At 44.7% G+C, this 16,561-nt stretch overlaps 1 long non-coding RNA gene across 1 annotated transcript; it reads left to right on the forward strand.

The window, feature by feature from the left end:
- The first annotated feature begins 7,486 nt into the window (after positions 1-7,486).
- Positions 7,487-16,237, forward strand: LOC112059173 (uncharacterized). Its single transcript, XR_002888395.3, has 3 exons — positions 7,487-11,732; positions 12,795-13,240; positions 15,391-16,237. It is a non-coding gene; the product is annotated as an uncharacterized LOC112059173 (long non-coding RNA).
- Positions 16,238-16,561: the final 324 nt, after the last annotated feature.

Genomic DNA, 16,561 nt, shown 5'->3' on the forward strand with positions numbered 1-16,561 from the left:
TTTGGCTTCAAATGTTCACGGTACTTGCCAATATCTCTTCTACAAATCCAATAGACATGCATTTTTTGCATATAACAATTTGCTGTTTTTCTCTACTTGTATCCCTGATCATCCAAACAAAGGATTGGGTGATTTAGAAACCATCCTTGGCTATTTCATTATTGTCTCAGCTTTCCCTTTTAAGAGTCCTTAGTCAAGTTCATCGGGGCAGGTGGAGCTAAACTGCTCAAATGCTCTGATGTGACAGTACCAAGAGTAAAGCATAACGTCTGCTCAGCTGTTTGGAACTCGGCTCTCCCTCTTCAGATTCCACCTGCTTCCTCCGCTCACTCTTAAGTCCTGATGTTTGTTGTCAGCGTTGGCTGCCTCTTGAGTCCTGACAGCAAACTAGCTTGACCCTATTTACTAAGTGGTTTCTCTGGAAGGGAATTCCTTTCCAATAAGTTAGATATATGGAACACCTCCTCGTTTCAACCCCAGATGCTACCAAGAATGTTACTGGCTGTGGTCCTCTCTTCTCTGGTGGAGTAAGAATCACTTTTTCCTTCATATATCCCAAGAACACAATGTAGCCCTTTGGGGATATCTTTTTCCCCCCTGGTTTTAGTGAGAATCTGTGGACACTGATGCAGAAGCCAACGTTGTATACAATCCATGGTAGCTAAATCGGCACAGTGCTGTTGTGCGGCCGACTGCAGTTCAACAAATCTCTATGGCCAAAAGGAGTCATAGTCCCATTTCTGCGTTCCTTGGCTTCGAGCTTCTGCCACATCTTTGTAATGCTTGACAAGACTATCTGACGATTTAGAGTTCAGTTCTGGAGCCCTACAATTTCCTTGTCCTCTGGTGTGGGAGGGGTTATTTTTAACAAAAGACCAGTATTATTTGACTGCAGTCACCCTGCAGGGCAAGAAATCCAAAGGTGAGATGAAATTTTAAGGCTGAGACTGGATTTTTGGATCACTTGAACCGTTATGTACCCAAGTATGTGTTGCATGGAACTGGGACCTTGTTTTTCAATGATCTTCCAAAGTTTGCAAATGACACAAAATTATTCAAGATAGTTAAGTCCAAAGATGACCCTGAAGTATTACAGGGGGATCCCATGAAACAAAATAGCAGAGGAAATTTGACAATTGCAAAGTAATACACATTGGAAAAAATAATCCCAACTACACACACATAATGATGGGCTTTAAAATGGAAAAGAAAGATATCTTGGAGTCACTGTGGATAGTTCTCTCTCAATGCACATAAGTGGTCAAAAAGGCTGTCAGAATGTTAGGACCTATTAGGAAAGGGATAGAAAATAAAACAGAAAATATCATAATGCCACTATATTCATCCACGTTGCACCCACCCCTTAAATACTATGTCCAGTTCTGGTTGCCCCATCTCAAAAAGGATATAGTGGAACTGGAAAAGTTGCAGAGAAGAGCAACAAAGATGATCAAAGGTAAGGAAAAGCTTCCATACTAGGAAAGATTAAAAACATTAGGGCTGTTCAGCTTAGAAAAAAGACAACCAAGGGAGGATATGATAGATGTCTTCAAAATCATGAATGGTCTGGAAAAAGTGAATAGAGGTGTTATTTACCCTTTGCCACAATACAAAAACCAGGGGTCACCCAATGAAATTAATAGGCAGCAGGTATAATTCACACGAGAGGAATTACTTTTTCACACAACACACAATTAACTTGTGGAACTCATTGCCATAGGATGTTGTGATGACCAAAATAGAGGTTCAAAAAAGAACTGGATAAGTTCATGTAGGATAAGTCCATTTTTGCTGAAGCTCTGGTACAGGCCACTGTCTGAGACTGGATACTGGGCTAGATGGACCATTGGTCTGATCCAGCATGGCAGTTTTTATATTCTTAAACTACCATATCTATGGGTGGAGCAGTCTGTGTTTCAATCAGCTGCTACTCAGGACAGTTCTTGTAGTCTCTTACCATGACCATGGCTTAATAAACGCAGGCGATTTTCAGTCAGGCCAGGAATCAGTCGTAGGCCATCTCACTGTCCAAATGACATGCACCTGGCAAAAGACTGATTGTATGAGCTGCTAATCTACAGCATTTAGATTCCAGACCTATTCATCATTCTGCTGGCTCCTCTCCCATCCTTCTGTCTGTTCCTAGGACCAGCTGGTCATTCATTCTTGTTATTGTCCTGTACAGTGTTCACTTTGGAAACCTTTTGTCTCTCTTTAATTGGATGCTTCTTACAGGGGAAGAGAGGACCCTTCAAGATGCACCAACGCTCTTTTTCTGCCCCATGCCCCCATGTTGCCACATTGTGGCCATCCCAGTCTGCAGACAATGCTCACCAGAAACGAACAAGTCACCTGAAGGGACATGGGTGCTGCTCGGCATCTTTGTACATCGCTGCACATAATGTCAGGGTCCTTTTCCATTAGTTCACACGTGCCGGGATATTGTATTTAGTTACCACATCTCATGAACTGAAATCTAGATTTCTAAAATACCTTGTCAAGAGAGAGCTCGCTAATTTTCTAAGTGTTTTTCCCCGTAGAAGTGTGTTTGTTTCCTTAGAAATGTTTCTAACCAGCCATAGCAGAAGAGCTGAATACTCTCCAGTGGGGATGGGAAATGCTCTTATTTTGTCGGACTTCAAACCTAAGTAGACATCCTGGTTATCAAAGTTTGACTCAGACTCAAGTGTTGGTGGCTTCATGCTCTATTCAGGAGAGACTATGAAGTAACAAGAAGCAGGGAGAATAATGTGATAGAATCAGTAAATGCCCTGTAGACTAATAATCATAATAGTGATGTTTAAAATGACATTATCCAGGATTTATGTAACTGAGGGAGTAAGAGGGGGTTGCAAACCAACACAAGTTCTGCAAACCCCAGAAAAGTAGCTGGAGAACCCCTCCAAACCTCAAACTCTGAGAGACTTGCCTGGCTCGAATCTCCAGGACATGTCCCTTTCGTGTTACAGGAGCTGAAAAGAATGCAGAGAGACCTCATTGTGCTAGATTTATTGTAGTGTTAGAGCTGTTGTCTGCCAAATGGTGGCCAGACACTCAGACAGACTTTACCAATTAGCAGAGTCCTGCATCTGATGTGTGTCCTGCATATTTCCACAGTGGAGACTCCAGGCGGGACCCCTTGTGGCCTGAAGTAGTTGTCTGCTTTAGTCTCTGGCTAGCAGAATGGGCACTTGCAGTCTCAGAGCACTCCTGTTGCTTGGCTGTAACCAGCTCGTGCCCGATGTATTATTGTTGCATCGTTCCTGGGACCCAGCAAGGCCAAAGCTTGTGTGACTCGTGTGGGTCATGGTGAAGGATTTGGCTCTCTCCTCAGATATCTCAGCCTGTGCATGCTGGTGAGAACATGACTCAGCCCACTGGTGGCTGTCAGTGTAGGTGAGCCCGTGGGGACTTCTACCTTTAATGTCCTGCGACCTCAGTGCTGATGATTCCCCAGTCTCCTGCTCTTCCCTTTGCATCCCTACCTGCCTCTTCAGCATCTCCCCTCAGATATCCTGGTGTCGTCTCGCACTGACTCCATAACTGAAATCCTTGGGCCACTTTCATCCCCGGTGTAACTGCACTTCCCTTCTCCAATGCTCTTGAGAGCGCCATTGCACTTCTAGGCTCACACGTTTGGTGTGATGACTGACCCTTCTCCCCACATCCAGGATCTCTCACTCACTCTTGTTGCTGTGACTTCTTTCACGTCACCCACATCTGCCCTTTCATAGATCCTAAGGCCAGAAGGGGCCATTGTGATCATCTAACCTGCCTTCCTGTATAACACAGGAAATTGCCCCCAAATAATTCCTAGAGCAGAGCTTTTAGAAAAACATCTCAACTTGATTTAAAATTTGTCAGTGATGGAGAATCCACCTCAACCCTTGGTAAGGTGTCCCAATGGTTAATTATGCTCACCATTAAAATGTATGCCTTATTTCCACTCTGAATTTGCCTAGCTTCAACTTCCAGCCATTGGATCACGTTAGATCTTTCTCTGCTAGATTGAAGAGCCCATTATTAAATATTTGTTCCCCATGTAGCTACTTACAGGCTGTGAGCAAATCACCCCTTACCCTTCTCTTTGTTAAGCTAAATGGATTGAGCTCCTTGTGATACCCATATATCCTCATCCTTTAACTGTTGTCATGGCACTTTTCTAACCCCTCTCTTCTGGAGTTGTGCACACCAGAACTGAACACTGTATTCCAGCAGCATTCACACCAGTGCCAGATTCCTCTTTGTCCCTACTGCTAAAACCTGGTCACTTCAGCAATTTAGTCTTTTCTGTCTCCATCCCATATCAACTCTCCCCCACCCAGCCTAGCCCAAAGGCCTGAGTCCTCTATCTCACCTGCCATTCTGATCATGTCAGCCCAATCCTGGAATCCAGGGTCCAGTCATGGACCAGGAGCCTGTTGTACAGACATGGAACAAAAAGACATTCCCTCCTGTAGCGGGATGGTTACCCCGCTCCTGCCTGGAAGGGCTTAAAACAGCCCTGCCAGAGGGCTGCAGCTCTAAAACCTGGGCTGATTGGGGAAGTAGCCACAGCTGGGCCATGCCCCAATCAGGCCACAGCTGGCCTGTATAAAAAGGCTGGGAGCCAGGCACTCCGCACTCTCTCTCTCTCTGTGTTCAGGGAAAGAAGGGCCTGGCTGCAGGGAGCTAGACATAGGGTACCTGTAGTGGAGCAGGGCTGGGGAAAGGCTGAGTAGCTGGGGAGCTCCAGCCTGGATAGCCCCAGTCTGTGGCCTAGTAGGAGGCCAAGGGGTACTGGGGGTTGCAGAGGGCAGCCCAGGGCTAGGCCAAGGCAGCAGGTCCAAACCCAACCTTGCCTGTGATGAGTGGCCTATACTGCAGTCTGCCCCAGGGAGTGGGGGCTAGTTGGAGACTGGCAGTGGCCTTATTCTGAGGTGAAGTAGGGATAGTGTGTGGGGGGTTCCCCAGGGAGGGGAAACTGCCAGGGGGCAGCACTCCAGATACAAGGGCACCGGGGTCCGGGAGGGACACGGGGCCAGAGGACAGGCGGATCACCAGCCTGCAGGGGGCGCTCCAGGATGCTGGAAGAGCCAATTCCCGAGACGACCAGCAGGAGGCGCCGCAGGGGTGAGTCCGTTCCTCTACACCTCCCCAAAAACTTACATTCTCAGCCTTCACCCTCAAAGCCACTCATAACATCATCCCCACCTACATCTTTGTTGCTATTGCCCCGCAGTGCCCCTTTAGCCCTCCAATCTCCCTCCAGCTCCTCCTCCCACTCTCCACTTCTCTAGGTCTCATGCGGCCTTAGACTCAAGATTCACAGATCCTTCCATTATAAGGCAGAAGGGACCATTGTGACCTCCAGTGTAATACAGCCCATAGACTTCCCTGTTCTTATCTACCACACACATCTACTCTCTTCCCTCAATCTCTTCCTTTAAAATGCCCTTTTTCTAGAAGCCCTTCCCGCCCTCTTCCCAAGATCAATGCCTGCACACCCTTGCCAGTATGTGTGGCCACTGTCTATTATTATTGCTCCATATGTACATTGCAGTAGCACCTAGAAGCCATAATCAGGATTGCCCTAGGCACTGTGCAGACATGTACTAAGAAATGGCCCCTGCCCCAGAGAGTTTACAATCGAAGGGTACATCTACACTACAAAGAAAACCCACAACACCGAATTGGAGACCCCAGGTCAATTGTCTCAGGCTGCGGGGCTAAAGGTAGATGTTCCTGCTTGGGTTGGAGCCCGAGCTCCAAGACCCTCCACCTCTCTGGGTTTCAGAGCCTGGGCTCCAGCCCAAGCCTGAATATCTACATGGCTATTTTTAACCCCGTAGCCCGGGACTCTGCACCATGGGTTTTTCTTGCCTTCATAGGGTATATCTACGTGACCAAGCAACATGCACAGGGTCTGAGGGAAGGGATACGTTTGAACATCTATGTACAGGTTTTGTGACATATACACGTTTTTCCTGTTGTAATTAAAGAATAAAATCCACAGGGACCCTACCTGGGTGGATCCGATTGCAAAACCCAGGGCCCTTACATTGTAAGCTCCTGACAGCACCACATAAATTTACAATGCAGCGTAAGTGATTTTTAATAGCAGCAACATAGAAAACATGCCCAGCTGGATGGCTGGGTTTGTTCCAGCAAAAAGCATTCCCTGTACAGTGATCAGTGACAGTCTGCTAAGAAGTCACTATATCAAATTAATTATGACATGATTGTAAAAAAATCCAGAAGACAGCCAGGGAAACCACTGTGAATATTATACATGTAGCAATAAAAAGGGGAATTGTTAGCAGCACCTTCACTGAGGTTACAACGCAATTAGTTGCAACCAGAGAGAAGGCTAGTCCAGTAAAACCATGCAAGACAAAACTAGGTGACTTATATATATATAATATTATTGGGGTGACAGCCTCGATCTATTTGCCCCATTCTATATACTTCTCCCAGCTGTTGCCTCTGACCTTTCTAAGGCCAGGGATATTCAACCAGTTTTCAGCTTCTTTTGGGGTGCCCCAAGCTTCTAGACTGAGGTGTTCATGCAAGAGAGATTTTTATCACTTAAAATGCTTTGGGCCAGATCCTGCTGTGATAGAATCTCTGAAACTGTTAACCTTGGCTCTAATAAAAGCAGAATCAGCCTGAGTCCCTTTTTATATTTGAGAGTAGAAACAGGTCTGAGCCACCAAGATCTGGCTCAGACTTGAACTCTCCGAAACTTCTGTGCTTCCCTGATTCTGCGCCACATTATTCAGGAAGCCAGTGTGCATGTCAGATTGTAAGCTGTTTCTACACATGAAATTCCCAAAATTATGGAGGAATCTAAATCTGGGCAGAGTATGAGATTATTTCAAATTTATCTCTACTCCTCAGATTTTCCAGATGGGATTAGTTTAAAATTAAGCAAGTGCTTAGTGGTTGCCCTAAATGGTAATGCTTTCCAGAATCAAGATCTAATTCCTTAATAATCATTGTTAATCAACAAGCCCCATCTGAAAACAATCTCATGTAATTTTTCAGTTTCTACTGGGCCTGATTGTCCCTTGATGCCCTGTTACATCCTTCACTTCAGTGTAGGTGAGAGGAGAATCACGTCTATTTCTCAAGTCCATCATCTGCATGTGAAATTCACTGGGAGCTGCTGAGTTCTTCCTACATCTACATCACTTAAAAAAAAAAAAAAAGGGTTTTCCCAATCTTCCCATTACAGCTGGTTGGGAAATGGGTTGGTTTTTTTTTTTCCCCTGCAAAAAATTTTGATGCAAACATTTTTGTTTTTGTCTAAATTTTCTTAGAATTTTTTTGGGGGGGGGGGGGGGGCTTGCCAAGAACCCAAAACCAAAAATGTTTCAGTTTCTATCAACCAAAAACTGGGGGGGGGAATTGGCTCTAAACCAATTTTTCCCCCCAATTTTCAACTAAAACTCTTCAGTTTTCAGGTTTTCAGATTTTGATGAAAAGCCCAAAAATATCAGCAAAAACCAACATTTCCCACAAAACTTTCCATTTAGATGAAAAACTGATTTTCTGGCCAAAAAATAAAACATTTTGACAGAAATGTTTTGGACTAGCTCTACTCACCATCCTCTGCCAGCAGCTAAGAGTCAGAACTGCCTAGTTTCCAAAGGGGCAGACAGGCTGAAAGGTACGAACATGAAGCCAGTGGGGAGTAATGGGCCTCTTTGCTTGCACTGATCTGGGCCTAGATGACTTTTTTTGCAGGCAGTTTCAGTAGCGCAACCCATGGGCTCCATCCTTATACAGACTTTAATTTGCAGCTCTAATTAATCCCTTTTTCAGCCACCTTTTGTAGTGTCGGTGCATTGAAGACGCCCTGGTGGGAAACCAGAAAAGGGGGAGAGAGGGATAGCAATGGAAGGCAGTTCTCTGACATATATGAACACCTGCAGTGGCTACAGAGCAAAACCTTAGCTGGCAATTGCAACCCTCCATAGGTGCATGAATTCTCTTTGAGGGCTGTATTCTCATGCTGATTAATAGTTGGACTCCCCCATCTCCCCTGAAAGGAGGCACCATTGTGTGTGAGGAAGCTTGGCAGAGTTGGGCCCTCCCTGAGGTCACTTTTCAAAGTACCCCTCAGTGCTCTCTCTTTAATGAAGCCATTTGGTTAAATCGGCAGCTGTGATCGAAGCATGGCGTTAGAATGATGAGGGGAGTTGGGAGGCTGGCAGAATGGGCTTATCCATTGGGGAAGGGGCTTCTCCCAGCACTTGGCGAAAGGGATGCAGGGTGGGTGGATGTGTCTCATTTTGTCAGAAGGAAACAGGAGCAGGGACAGTAGCCAAGGCCCAGATTTTTAAAGATATGTAGGCACCTAACTCCCATGGATTTCAATGGGAGTTAGACACCGAAATACCTTTGAGGATCTGGGCCCAAGCTCCTGCCGTGTGAGGAGTTTGAGTGGGTTGATGCACTGAAGGTAAGCAGGTCACTTACCTGCAAAATGGGGATAATATATCTCTGCCTCCCTAATACACTAACATTTGCAAAGTGCTTTGAGATCTCAGGGGAGGGTTCTTTTAGAGGTGCAAATTATTAGCATATTGCTGGTCTTTGGTGATTGCAGAGGGTTAAGTTAGAAACAGGAAATACAGAGGCTAGAGAAAAGCCATGAATATTAAATTCCATCCTTTGGCAGATAATCTTGTGTTATCGTTGTTCCTTCTTGAAATATTTTCCAGTTTTCTTTACAGGGCATTTGTTATACGGGTAGCAACTGAGGAGAGACACAGAGGCTGTAACTTGGCACAACTCTGCCTGCTTTGCGGTAGCTGTGCACATTTGTGCCGTGGGATTTGAAGAATTTCCTCTGACTCTAGAATTGATATGCAAACAGTCAGCTGTACAGACATCAGTCTGTCCAGCAGACGTGCTGCATGACCTCAGAAATAATACAGGTGGTGGTAGTCAGCAAAACAGTGGGGAATGGTGAATTTCTGGAGCAAGCCAACTCATTTTACTCTGCCCGGGACATTGGTGTCCTGTATAAATCCTCAGGTAATGAAATCTGGTATGCATTACCGATAACAAAGTACCCATTGGGATTTCTCAAGCAAAATGTTTGATTTTCACCAAGAAAAGAAAAGGTTACCAATGAATGCGAGAGACCAAGCCAGCCCGAGACATTTATCTCTGCCAGCTCCAAAATGGCGCTCAGCACACCTCTGCCTAGGTCACCAGATTCAGACTTCCACACATTTCACCTTTGTGTGTGATTCCAAACCCTTCTAGCCAATAGGACTCGAGCAGCTGTCACAGACTGCATTCACTACAAGGTAATTAACCCGTTAGATCCTTTAGAAAACTGTACTAGCTCTGGAATATCTCTCCAACAGTATCATTTTTTACTCCACTTGCAATCGTTGATTACATGTTGAGTGTGAAAGCAGAGCTGCAATGGAACACTGGATTATCCGTAAAATCGGTGTGCTTAAGTGCCAAACTGGAACTCTGGCAGGTATCTTGCTATGGTACATGCTATGTATTGGGCATACTATAATGCAATCAAGGTGAGTGAGGTAATATCTAGTATTGGACTAATGTCTGTGGGTGAAAGAGACAAGTTTTCGAGCTCAACAGAGCTCTTCTTCAAGGCCTGGGGCACTCGAAATCTTGTCTCTTTCACCGATCTTCTCTCTCGCATATCCTGGGACCAACACAGCTGCAACAACATTCCTGTTCCTTCCCTATAGCCGTGAGACCATACTTCCCCTCCCCTTCCCCACCCCTTCTGCCCGAGGCCTCTCCTTAAACCCCACCCCCCCACACACACAGCTGCCAGTCCCAGAGCACCACACAGCGTCCGCCCCACCCGGCAGGCAGCACATGGCCCCCAGCCCCGGAGCACCAGCCGCCCTACCCCCAACAGGCTACCCACTGCCCGTGCCTCCGTACATGATAAATATTCATAGGCGATGTGTCTGTAAATAGAACCTTTTTTATCACTAGAGTGACTCTCAGTGCAACTTGACGAATTCACACTAGAAATAAGGAGCTAATTTTCCCTAGTTAGGGGGAGGGATAGCTCAGTGATTTGAGCATTGGCCTGCTAAACCCAGGGTTGTGAGTTCAATCCTTGAGGGGGCCATTTAGGGAACTGGGGTGTGTTTTTAAAAAAAAAATGGGATTTGTCCTGCTTTGAGCAGGAGGTTGGACTAGATCTCCTGAGGTCCCTTCCAACCCTGATATTCTATGATTAACCATTGGAAGAACTGACCTAGGGGCGTGGTGGATTCTCCATCACTTGAAATCTGTATGCAGCGGTAGGTTAAGGCACACTCAGAACTTTTAGTACACAGTAGCATGGTCCAACATGACGACTTAGTGCTCAGCAGACTACAGCGCTGTAGGCTACTTTAGCCGCATACTCACTGTCCATATAGACAAGCCCGTATACCATAAGGTTGTTGGGCCAAGGAGCATCTCTTTCTTATCTGTGTGAACTGGGCCTAACGCAACAGGGCCATGACTGGAGCTCCTCGGCTCTAATGCAATGCACGTAATAATAATAACGAGGCATTTTGGAATGTGAGATGGTGCCATAAAACAATAACAAAAGGGTGGGAGACGACAACAGAGTAGGCTCCATTCATTAAAGCAGATGGACGTGGCTGGAGGTTAAGAATCATGGCTTTTCCTTCAGGCAGTGGCTGTTTCACCGAGGTTTGAAGTCACTCTCAAAAGCCTCAGGGTGGCCACCCTGTCTTTTTTCCTTCAGTCTTGATCTGTTGGACTCTCTTACCCACACAGCTGTCAGAACTGCTCTTCACAGGACCAAAACATCTGAGCCTGCACTCCCTCATTTTTTCGTTTATGGGTGTGCCGCTGAGCACGTCTCTAACATACACGTGCCTCCTGTAGTTGTTCTCGCTTACACCGCTCATCCATTTCAACATTTGCATTTCTGCAGACAGATTGTCTGCTGCCCACCACTCAGCCCCATGATGCATTACAGGTTTTATTACCAGCTCAGCCACTGGCCTGCTGGGTGTCCACAGGCAAATCATGGCCATTCGGTTCCTCAGTTTCCCCATCTATAAAATGGGGATAATGATATTGACCTTCTCTGTAAAGTGTTTTGCTATCTATGGGAGAAAAGTGCTAGAGAAGAGCTAGGGGTTATTTATGTGTTATATGAGCCCTAGCCCTCCTTTTTTATAGATATAGTGGTGTTCTCTAGGTAGACACAAAACGTGACTTCCCTTTATTTAAGAAAAATCCATTATAAAACAGTAATTTTCTTTTCCCCCACCTCCTCCTTTCTTTTCTTTTTGGTGACTGGGAAGTATTTTTCCATGTGTTTATGGGTTTGGTCTCTACTGCCCCTCTCTGGGAACATTTTAAAATGCACCAAGTGTACAAAGAGAGAAACTATTTTTTCTCTTTCGGACCATACAGCTGCTCCTGCTCGTGCTACTGCTTTGCGTGCTGGATGCAATGCTCTAGCCGCTTCTTTCTACCACAGTCTTGATGCTACCGTCTCCATCCAAACAGCCGGTAACCCATCATTCCTGCTATGTGACCATCCAGGATCTGATTCCACAGCCCTTACTCGTGTGCGTAGTCCCATTAAAACCAGCGGGGCGATTCACATGAACGAGAGATGCAGGGTTGTGCCGTGCGTGCACAGCAGCACTTCTGATGTCCCTTCACTGAGCTTCCCATTACCTCTCCCAGAAAGAGAAGCCAGTGGCTGCAACTGGCCGGTAAGTACAAGATTTTGTTCTTTGTTGTTGTTCTCCCCAAATGTGCTGAGTTTGTAAAATGTAAATCTGTAAAATGGGGCTAATGATCCTTACTCCCTTTGTAAAGCACTTTCAGAGGTATGGATGAAAAGCACTATATAAGGGTAGGTATTCTTGATTATTAATTTATTTATTGTATTTATTTATTTACTATAGCCCCTTAAGGTGAAAGCAAAGATACCAAATAATGCATTATCTGGGAGACTAGGGGACAACTTTTAAATGCAACTCTAGTAGCAATCCACTTTCGGACACATGGTTTCACAGGTAGAACTGTATCTTTTTCTTATTAATAAACAGAAACAAACAAAGAAGAGAGGCCCAAATCCTCAAAGATCTGTAGGTATTTACCTTTGAGGATCTGGGCCAAAATCATTATTTGCATCCAAAAATTGCAGTTCGGTGAACTGTTTCTTTGCTCTGTTTCTCCTTCTCTCTCCATATCATTCTCCACTCGAGTGTCTTGTCAAAACGCCTTCCTCAATTTATTGATGTGCATCCAGGTCAACTATTTTTTTTTTTTTTTTAGTGCAGTTCAGTGACAGGCACAATGTTTGTCTGTAATCTAAACTACCTTCATTTGCAAATAATGTTGTTCTTCTGTTTTCTCTGCTAATGTGATGCCTCTTGGTTTGAATGTTGTCTGTCTTTTTTTCAGGGCACACATGATAAACCAATATTAATTGGGATACACAGAGAGAACTAGTTCTCATTCTTTCTTAACAACAAGCCTATGATATTTTTTTCACTAGCAAATTCAACCCAGCTACTCCTCCTTGTGCCGACGGTACACTGCAGCTCTGGGTTCACTGGCTTTGCATTATGTGTAGCGACGGGAAGAGGAGACTGTGTTTTGGTTTGGGAAGATCTCAGTCTTTGCATTTTTTGGTTAGCCTGGTTCTGTGGGGGGTTGGTTTTGTTGCTGTTGGGGTTAGGAGTGTGGGGTGACTGACAGCAAGTTCACCCTGCTCATTTGTGTGTCTCAAACTCAAATAATCATCATCATTTATTTCTCCCTTTTAGATAATCCTTGTGTTGCTCCTAGGACTGCAAAGTGAATACACTAAAAAGATGCAAACCCCACTATTGACACTGAAGAGGCAGCAGTATCCCAGCTCCAACACAAGGAAGCCTATGTGTGCTGGAGGGCTGCTTTTACATGGGTGTGATTCCATCGGGGGTCACACCAGTTTAAAACCGGAGTAACACACTGATGAATTAGGCCCATCATTTTTAAGTTTCAGCGTGGCAGCCGTGTTAGTCTGTATCAGCAAAAACAACGAGGAGTCCTTGTGGCACCTTAGAGACTAACGAATTTATTTGGGCATAAGCTTTCATGGGCTAGAACCCACTTCATCAGATGCATGGAGTGGAAAATACGGGAGCAGGTATAAATACATGAACAGATGTGAGTTGCCTTACCAAGCTGTACCAATAGGCTCAAAAGAAAAAAGGCTCCAAGGGAGAACGTGAGTAAATTCAATTAACTTATCTTTCTACACAAATAGACTTACCTATAGCAAAGATTCTTTGTGACTCTAGGTGATTCACTGAGTATTTTGTTGCTCTTCTTGGAGTACATTTAGTGCAATCTAATCTGTCTATATTTTTACCATTTAAATAGTTTGACTATTTTGGAGGAGAATCCTATAAAACCTTCTTTAAAATCTGTCTTCTGTATCTAGGCCTTGATCCCGCAAAGACATACGCCTGTATTTAACTTACACATTGCGAATGGTTCCACTGGTGCTACTCACCGTGCATAAAGTTCAGGGCGTGCATAAGTCTTTGCAGGATCGGGGCCTTACATTTTGCAACCTTTTTGTTTGATATGTAATCCATGTTTCCAGTCCACCTAGTATCTTCACCACTTTTCCAAGTTGCTCCCCAGCTGGGCAAAGGGAGTTGTGACCAAAAAGATTTGTATATTAGCACTTTAGAGCTTTTTTGCACCTCCCTCAGATTGACCAATGAAAATTGACCCTCCTCACTTAGGGTCAGGATTCCCAAGCCAGAGCAAAGTGCAGTGAAGTTTTCCTTTCCGTGCACAGAGTTTTTGGCAATGGAAACTCTCTACCTATCACTTGAGAAGGTTCCTTAGACCACGATGGATGGCTCTCCTCTCATACGACATAAATGACAATCCGAGCTGATGTTCAGAGGGCAGCAATTTTCCAGGGAGGGAAATACCAGTTCCATGTCTCAAACTAGGAAAGATTTGTCCGTGTTTAATGTTAACAATGTTCTTTTATAAATTCAGCCCAGAGGGGGGCGCTTATGATCTGCTTCCCAGTGTAGCTCAGGCTGAGTTATCAACACAGAGTGCTGACCCTGCAACCCATACTTACAAGAGTAGTACTTACTCACACAAGCAGTCCTATTCACCTTGATCCGATAGTGCTTATTCATGCTAGACTCATTTTTTTCAACCTCTCCTGTGCCACAATCACAGCATTGTTCTTTCTGGGGTTCTCCGTTAGATTTGTGCCTCCCAGTTGTTGTTTCCAGTTTGAGGTCCCTTCTTTCATATTTGGGCAAGAGCCTGGTTGTGTGTTTGATGTTTTATTTGTCATTCCTTTGCTGTAATTAGATGCAAAGCTGCTAGGTTCTGCTGGGTTCTTCTCCACGCTTTGTACACCAGCTGGCTGAGTAGCCAGGGCAAGTCACTTCACCTCTCTGTCCCTCAGCATCCCCATGGTAACGTTTAGATAGGAATACCACTTGGCCATGGCTTTGTGAAGCATGCTGAGATCCACAGATGAAAATGAGTACGTGTAAATTAGTACCATTATTCTGTCATTCAAGAGACCCCTGTATCCTTTCTAGAGAATTTGGTCTAAAGATGGGTTAGGTAACACAGATGAAAAGCGTGGTGGTTTCAGGTGCCTTCAGTGGTGGTCATTTAGTGGTTTCAAGTGTCTCCTTAGTTGACACTTGGCATTCAGCCCGGTTGGTCAGTTTCTTCATAGGAAAGACCTAAGAGTAGAAAAGAAGGCATGTTGCAGCGTCAGGTGCGGGACACCTTGGCAGAGCCATCTGCCACCACAATGCTTTGGCTTTAGACCATGCTATCGGTATAACATTTATGAGCTCTAAAATTCCCCATTCTCGTCCCCAAAAGATGGTTTAAAGGAAAAGAAGGCGGATACTTCAATCTCTCTGTTTACAGCTAACAAACTTAAATTATTCCCTGCGGTCTTTTCCTCTACACGAGACTCGTAATGCCATAAGTCTTCACATTTCCTGGCATTCTGCCCAACTGAAGTACGAGCTCCAACAGAAGTTTCAAATTTAAAGCTGTTCTTCTGGTTTCAAAGTCTCCGATCAAAGTTGAAAGATGCAGTTCAGCTGTTTATATACAACTCTGCAACAGCAATACAATGCCTGGTCCAGCTGTATTCATTAACCACGGTGGCTTGCATTCATTGTATTTTCCAGTTAAAGTAACTACCATGGTTAGAGAATGATTTTTATCTAGAGGTTTAACTACTTGTTTTTAATCTATATGTAAATATACTTAAGGGATTGTTTTTATTTTCCATCCCTCAATGTAATTAGAGGTATACCCATCATTTCTGATGACTGGACTGATTCCTAATCTCTTTCATGTTTCTCTCAGTAGCTTGACGTTTCCAGCTGCAGTCGGAGACTTAAAAGCCACGGGTTGGAGTTTAAATCGCATTGATGGGAATTAACATCCTGAGCACTGGGAGTTTTGAAGCCCTATGATTTCCCTGAGCAGAAGACAAGGCGTCCGACTCTGAAAACGATGCCGCCAGAAATACTGGAAGCGCTAAGTTACTGCTTCTTCGCTATCTGAAAACATGCCCGTTCTGCAAACATCGCTTCTGAGCTCTTCAGAGGCAAGCTCAATGCTTTATTCATCAGCTGGGCCTATGGAACCTCAGAGAGAATAAATGAGGTCAGATGAACGCTGAGCTGCAGCTAGTCTGCTGAGAAGCAAATTAAGTGTTGCTGGCATGTTCTGATAGCTGATTTAGACCTTCGGGATACACTTCCCTACCTTTGCCATTCATTTTTTGTATCAGAAAGGCTGCCAAAACTGAGGTGAACTATTCAGTTCCATTAGAATAATACTTGTGTCTCTTCAGCCACTTTCAGGTGAGGATCTCAAAGCCCTTGCCAGCCTCCTCATGAGCTATAGTAGGTCTGTATTATATCCCTCATTTTACAGATGGAATAACTGAGGCACAGACAGGCTATATGACTTATGCAAGGTGTCACAGTAGGTCAGTAGCAGAGCCAGAAACAAAAGTCCCCGATTTCCTGACTTGAGAGCCTCTGCTCTCACCATTAGACAGCACTCCTTCCTTTACAGGAAGGATCATTAATCCTTTCCAAATTGGAAAAAGGTTTCTTCCTGTGTAGTCAGGAAGTCATCCGAAGAAGTGAGGTTTTAACTCACGAAAGCTTATGCCCAAATAAATCTGTTAGTCTTTAAGGTGCCACCAGACTCCTTGTTGTTTTTTTAGGAAGTCAAATAAGACCATCAAACAACAGCCCTAAGTTGTTGAGGGCCAAATTCTGATACCCTGACTCCAGTGCTTAATTTGCGCCAGGGCTGAGTCCCGGCATCTCTAGGCGTGGCAATTCATAGCCCCAGCACCCCTGGGCTTGCTGCGGCAGTTATGAATGTAAAAAAAATTGGTTGACCCTGACCCCTAACAGCCTCAATTTCATTACAAATTAAGCAGTGCCTTACCCACACTGAATGGGACTTTACTCCAGGAGTAACTGAGTGACTTCAATAGGATTATTCAAGGAGGAAG

The sequence above is a fragment of the Chrysemys picta genome, chromosome 10 (assembly GCF_011386835.1).
Source record: "Chrysemys picta bellii isolate R12L10 chromosome 10, ASM1138683v2, whole genome shotgun sequence".
Lineage (NCBI taxonomy): Eukaryota > Metazoa > Chordata > Testudines > Emydidae > Chrysemys > Chrysemys picta.